The sequence below is a fragment of the Lathyrus oleraceus genome, chromosome 2, assembly GCF_024323335.1.
Source record: "Lathyrus oleraceus cultivar Zhongwan6 chromosome 2, CAAS_Psat_ZW6_1.0, whole genome shotgun sequence".
Lineage (NCBI taxonomy): Eukaryota > Viridiplantae > Streptophyta > Magnoliopsida > Fabales > Fabaceae > Lathyrus > Lathyrus oleraceus.
The window spans coordinates 371,848,692-371,856,439 of NC_066580.1; positions in this window are offsets into that span (position 1 = coordinate 371,848,692).

Sequence of the window (7,748 nt, forward strand, 5' to 3'; positions counted from 1 at the left end):
TGAACTCGTTACACAGCTCTTTCATCATCTTGTTGTTCAAGTTAGATCCATTATCAGTAATGATCTTATCTGGCACTCCATAGCGGCATATGAGTTGATTCTTGATAAACTTCACGACCACCTGCCGGGTCACATTTGCATACTATGTCGCCTCAACCCACTTGGTGAAGTAATCAATTGCTACGAGAATAAATCTGTGACCGTTGGACGCTTTCGGCTCTATCATGCCAATCATGTCGATTCCCCACATAGAGAAAGGCCATGGTGATGAAATCACATTCAGAAGTGTCGGAGGAATATGAATCTTATCCGCATAAATCTGACATTTGTGGCATTTCTTCACATATTTGCAGCAGTCAGACTCGATTGTCAGCAAATAGTAGCCTGCTCTCAACATCTTCCTAGCCATGGCATGTCCATTGGAATGAGTACCAAATGAACCCTCATGGACCTCAGTAATTAACAGGTCTGCTTTGTGTCTATCCACGCATCTGAGCAGCACCATATCAAAATTTCTCTTATAAAGCACATCGCTATTGAGGTAGAAACTTCCAGATAATCTTCTCAAAGTCTTCCTATCTTTCACATATGCCCCAGGTGGGTAAATCTGGTTCTGAAGGAAGCACTTGATATCATAATACCATGGCTTATCATCTTGCACTTCCTCTACTGCGAATACATGAACTGGTCTGTCCAAGCGCATCACAGTGATATTGGGAACTTCATTCCAAAGCCTTACCACAATCATCGAAGCCAGTGTAGCAAGAGCATCTGCCATCCGATTCTCATCTCGAGGAATATGATGGAAGTCAACCTCAGTGAAGAATGTTGAAATCCTCCTCGCATAATCTCTATATGGGATGAGGCCAGGCTGATTCGTTTCCCATTCACCCTCAATCTGATTAACAACGAGGGCCGAATCACCATAAACACCGAGATGCTTGATCCTAAGATCAATGCATTCTTCGAATCCCATAATACAGGCTTCATACTCAGCCATATTATTCGTGCATTTGAAAGTTAGCCTTGTTGTGAAAGGAAAGTGTGTGCCCTGAGGAGTAATAATCATTGCCCCAATACCATTTCCATATTGATTTACAGCGCCATCAAACACCATACTCCATCTGGAACCAGGTTCTGGCCCTTCATCGAGCGTAGGCTCATCGCAATCTTTCATTTTCAAATACAAAATTTCCTCATCTGGGAAGTCATACTGAACTGACTGATAATCCTCGATTGGTTGATATGCCAAGTGGTCAGCCAAAATACTACCTTTTATAGCCTTCTGGGCTCGATACTCAATATCATACTCATACAACAACATCTGCCAACGGGCAATCCTCCCAGTTAAAGAAGGCTTCTCCAAGATATACTTGATTGGATCCATTTTGGATATCAACCAAGTCGTATGATTCAACATATACTGGCGTAAGCACTTAGCAGCCCAAGCCAAAGCACACCATGTTTTCTCAAGCATTGAGTATCGAGACTCACACTCAGTGAACTTCTTACTCAGGTAGTATATAGCATATTCTTTCTTTCCTGATTCGTCTTGCTGACCAAGGACACAACCCATAGAGTCCTCAAGAACTGTCAGATACATAATCAGTGGTCTCCCGTCCACAGGCGGAGACAAAATCGGAGGCTCAGAAAAATACTCTTTAATGCTATCAAAGGCTTTTTGGCAATCCTCGGTCCAATCATGAGACTAATCTTTCCGGAGGAACTTGAATATGGGCGCACATGTGTAGCACCTCAAATTTGCACCTCCCATTTTGTACATTCATTTTCATGATTAGGTCATTAACATTACATTGTCCACTGCATAGCATTGCATTGTCCATTGCCTAATGCAATTCATCAGTCAAGACTAGTCAGGAGATCCAGTTGTGCAAGCAAGCAAGTGCATTTCCTATTGAAGCAAAGCCCTAAGGTTGGTTCATTGAGTTCACATGACCTAGGGATCATTTTGAAGTGGTTTGGCCAAAGGTTGGATGTTCAGAAGTCATCAGTCAAGATGCAATTCATCTGAAGCCCTAGAAAGTCAACCAAAGTCAACTGTGCATTCAATCATGGATTTGAAGGTGGGAGATGGTTAGAGAGGCCTCATTCATGTCCATACAAGTCTCATTTGACATTTCAAACATCAACATTGAAGAATTTGAGGTCAGATGAAAAGTTTCCAAAAATAGTAAGTGACAAGTAATTTGAAATTGCCAAAAATGGAAAGGTTTTCTCCTCAAGATTACATGTCCAAGCAAGCTTCAAATGAATTTTGTCCAACATGAAAGTTGAAGATCTTGCTCTCACCTTTCCAAAAAGTCCAAGAACATGAACTTCTCATGTATGGTTGAAAAGTTATGGATCAATCATTGCCAAGATAATTTGAACTTCAAAAGGGGATAACTTTCACACCAAAAGGCCAATTGAAGTGGGATTTTTTGTAGCATTCTTATTTTGAAATGAGCTATCCAATTCATGCATCAAATACTATACATTTCCATTGCAAAAATATTGGCATTTTCATTTGAATTTTGGAGGGAAATTCCAAATTCAAAAACCATGCATTGTTTTCATTTCAAATCATGTGCATTTGGCTTAAAATAGATTTTTGAGAGAATTCCAAGCAAAAACTCGTGTACTGTAGAACTCATTTTCATGCATGAGGGTGCATTGGACAATTTGCCATAACACTTGCATTTCACTTAATCCAATTGCATTTGCCTAATTATGATTAAGAGCTTCATTAGCACACCATATATAAAGATAATCGTAACAGAAAACCTGGTTAACATTGCATAATTCTCAGATCTAGATCTAGATTCACCAAGCTTCACATTTTTTCCTCTCAACTTTTCTCCAATTTTCTTCATAAACATTGCTTTGTTTTGGATCAAATCATCATCCATCAGCATAATTGAGTGTGTTGGAAGCAAGATTTCAAGGTTTTCGAGCAGCGTTTGGAACTGTTGCAACCTTGCATCATCAATGGCAATTTAAGATTCAAGCTAAATCGTGCAAGCTGAACCTCCAATTCTTCATCCATTCACTCATCCAAGAGCAAAGAAGCATCTGTTTGGACCTTGCAAGGCTTGAAAGTCACGATTCCACTTCTGCACTTCAATTAAGGTCAGGATTCGAGTCTCAAGATTCTTGAAATTAGGATATGCATGTGGTAGATCTTTGAACATAGGTCACACTGAGCTTTAGATCTTGGAATTTCGTTGAGTAATGAATGAGTTATGTCAAATCTAAGTTTGAAGCATGAACTTTCTTTTGATCGAATCTTGTGATATAATGAGAATTAGGTTAATCCAAGCATAGCATGTTGTTGTACACGGAAAGATGAAACCATTGATATAACTTTTGTGAATTTCTGTGCCAAAATGTTCTTGACCTGGAAATTGATGATGAACACGCATGAGTTTCTTAGGTTTTCAGCTCCAGAATGCGTTTTGATCCATTTTAGCATTGCTTGCATGTGTTGTGGTGTTAATTGCTCATGTATTGGACCACGTGTCCATGGTGCTTTAAGTGAAACGGTGAGTTTCACACTGTAGCGTGCGCTAGTTCAAATATATACACACTTCGATTCCAGCCGAGGGATATTTCAAACCAGGCCTTGGCATTTTAGTTCATTCTTCTATCCATGTTCATGTATCCTTGCTTCATTGATTTTTATTTTTTCACTTACTTCAAAAATTCATAAGTTCATGGATATTGATCCAATTGAGCTGTGGTTTTTTGCATAGTGTTCCTCATAATGTCTACTATTTTTTTGATGATTTTTTCAGAAATTATGCACGCCTGGATTTTTATTTTGCCTAGAGAATGTTCATACATATGTTTTCTTGACCTTCCATGCCATATCCTTCATGAAATGATGAGTTTTGATCCTATAACTGTGAAATTTTGCATGCTTAAGATAGACATCCTAATGGTCATTTTGGTATAGAGTTTGCATTTTTCCCATTTCTGGTTGATGAGTTATGATCTGTTTAATGTAGGTGTGACAATGTGTGTCACACCTTTGCTTGCTTGACTTGGGGATTTTCATTACCATGCTAATTCAATGCCAATTGATGAGATATTTTGCATGATGATACTTGCGGATGTTAGGATTGCTTGTGAATTTGTATGGATATTTTGGATGCAATTTGGATTTGTTTGAGATTTTCCTTTACGGTTGACCAATTGTGGACGTTTTGATAGTCATGAATTTAAAAGATTTGTGAAATGCTGGTTGTGTATCCTATGAACTTGAAATTTTGCACATTGATTCTAGACACTTTGAAATTTATTGTGGCTTTGATTGGATGCATTTATCATGTTTGGATTCTGTTTTATGCTTGTGTGAAGTTGATGCATCTAATTGTGCCTTGTTTGAGCTTGTTTGTGCATACCTTGCCTTATGGAATTTATTTGCCATGCTTACACTTGTCCAAATGCCTTGATTTTTGGTATGATGATCATGTGATGAATTCGGTTTAGCCATGATTTTTCTTAAGATTTATTGAATCATTTTTGAGTTGAGGTGGATTGGTTCATTCTGTTTGCTTCAATGAGCTTTCAACTTGCATGCTTTGCCTTAGTGGCTTTGTAAAATGAAATTGGTTGATGATAATGACATGAGACCTTTTGGATTGTGTTCCTATGTGATTAAGATTGATTCATGTCAATTTTCATGTTCTGTTTTGAATTATTTCTCCCTCTTTGACCCTAGGCCTTGTCCTAGTGGTTTGCTTCTCATGTTTGAGCTTGGTTTGCAGGTTAAGAAGCATATGGCTATGAGGGAATTGATTCACATTGCTTGAGTTGACTATTTGGTTTATATTGACTAATCTTGATTGGTTTTGTAGGTGGCTTTTAGCTCATTTGAGTTGAGCTTGTGCATTGTGCAATGCTTGCTTGTTTGTTTGACTGTGTACAGTTGACTGTTGACAATTCTGTTTAGTTCATTTGAGTTGAATACTGATTGTGTTAGATTGTTTTCAGGTACCTTAGTTGCTATAGTTCCTTTGTGAACTTGCTTTTGCTTTGCTTGATAGCTTAAGCATTGAGGTATAACATCTCTGACTTCATGTAGTCTGGAAGACCTGTCCTGTTACTTGGGCAGGCACCTGTCTGAAGTCCTCCTTAAGAGGCAATGCTTGTGTTTGTTTATCTTTGTGCCAAGCAGGAAAAGACCTTTGATAAGGCAATTGGAAGATAAAAGAGATGTGTAGTCCATCTCCTGCTAGTCAGTGTGTCATCCCTTTGCTCACATTACATGCTGATGCATTGTGGATATTAACCCAAGATCTATGTTGAGTCAGTCATAAGTGTAGAAGGGTTCCAACTTTCTGAACCCACACTTTCATCTGTCTAAAAGCTCTCCCATGCCAGGGATAAGAGCTGTGAGGCACACCCCTCACTTCCCATTTCATCTGCTTCACCCTAACTCTCAATGTTAGGGTTAAGAGCTAACATCACCCGATTCCAGTTGGCTTGTGTTTCACAGCCTAACCTTTGTGTGAACCCACTTTGTTTGTATATAGTGTGTGCTATTTGTGTGATTGATTGCTTTGCTTGTGCTGCTTAGGTTTAGCTTGCTCCATGTGCAAGTTAGCTAGAAACCTTGACCTAGGACCATGGTGAATTTACATGATAACTATTAGGCTCGAGTTAGTCTCCCTTCTAGTTTGTCATTTTCCAGTCTCTGGTTAGGTTAGAAGTTCTTTCCCTGCGTAGGGGAACTACGTCGCCCTGATCCTCATACCAGATGAGGTACGTAGGCAGGAGATGAGCTGATCTCTCCGGGCGTCCTTTTTCTTTTTCAACCCCCTTTGTGTGTGCTTGGAGTCCGATGTAAGTCCAGCGATTGGCATTTGGTTTCCAGTGGGCGTGTGTTTGGTTCGGAGTCTGATGTAAGCCCAGCGATTGGCATTCGGTTTCCATGTTTTCCTGTTTTGTGTGGAGTTTGACGTAAGTCCAGCGATTGGCAGTCGATTTCCTGTGTGGTTTTGTTTGGCGTGCGTGAGCCGAGCTACGAGTGCTCTGATTCTTCTTTAGTCCGAGAAGATACGTATGCATAGGATGCGACATCCTAGCGAGCACGTTTCCCCCTGGTCCGAACTACGTCGACTCTGATGTCTGTGCCTGACAGACTACGTAGGCCCAGGATGCGATATCCTGCCGAGTTAGTTTCGTTTGTTTTCTTGTGTCTCTTTCAGCCAGTGTGTTTGTTTGTGAGCAGTGTTTTAGCAACCTTTATCCTTCCTTTTGCGCGTGGATCCCGTCGAGTACGACGGATGCGTAGGGGTGCTAATACCTTCCCTTCGCATAACCGACTCTCGATCCCATTCTCTTTGGTCGCGAGACCATGTCTTTTCCAGATTTACTTCGAGCGTTTCCTTTCCCTCTTTTGGGATAAATAACGCACGGTGGCGGCTCTGTTGTTTTCTCTTCCCGCCGGTTTTTCGCGTAATGCGACAACATGTGGCAGTCATGTGGGATATAAATTTAGAAATGTAATTCAAGCGGCCAAGGAAACCTCAGACTTGCTTTTCAGTTTTGGGCGCAGGCATCTCTCGTATAGCTTTGACCTTTGCATGATCAACCTCAATACCTCTTTCATTGACAACGAAACCCAATAACTTGCCGGAACGGACTCCAAATGTACACTTGTTAGGATTCAGACGAAGCTTATACTTCCTCAAACGCTGAAAAAGCTTCAACAAGTGCTCTACATGTTCAACTTCCGTTCTTGACTTCGCAATCATATCATCAACATATACCTCAATCTCTTTATGCATCATATCATGAAACAATGTAGTCATAGCTCGTTGATACGTGGCTCTGGCGTTCTTCAAACCGAAGGGCATCACTCGATAACAGAATGTACCCCAAGGTGTGATGAATGTTGTCTTCTCCATATCCTCGGGTTCCATCTTGATCTGATTATATCCGGAAAATTCGTCCATAAATGAGAAGACCTTGAATTTAGCTGTATTGTCTACCAACATATCAATATGTGGTAGAGGGAAATCATCTTTCAGACAAGCTTTATTCAAGTCTCTATAGTCCACACACATTCTGACTTTTCCATCTTTCTTAGGCACGGGCACAATATTGGCCACCCATTGAGGATATGTAGAAGTCACCAGAAACCCCGCATCAATTTCCTTCTGAACTTCTTCCTTGATCTTTACTGCCATATCGGGATGAGTTCTTCTGAGCTTCTGCTTCACAGCTACGCACTCAGGCTTAAAAGGCAAGAAATGTTGCACGATATCTGTATCCAGACCAGGCATGTCTTCATATGACCAGGAAAAGACATCGACATATTCTCGTAGCAACTCAATCAACCCCTTCTTAACAGATTCTTCCAGGAGTGCCCCAATCTTCACTTCTCGCACACAATCTTCATACCCCAAGTTGACTATTTCCAGATTCTCAAGATGCGGCTGAATGATCTTTTCTTCATGCTCAAATAGACGGGTAATCTCTTCAGGAATCTCTTCAACATCATCTTCTTCCTCCTCAAATACAGGGAATTCAAAGTTGGGAGATGGTGTTGGATCATTATGTTTAATGGGTTTGATCAACCTGCATAATGATTTTGGATATAAAAGGATTTTAGAATTCAAACAAGACAAATCATTATGCATATGAAAAGATTGATTTTATTCTTATTTTAAGGGTTTTATGTGATCACCATTTTCATGCAAAAGCGAAAAGGGAAAGTAATTGGAAAAACAAACATTTAA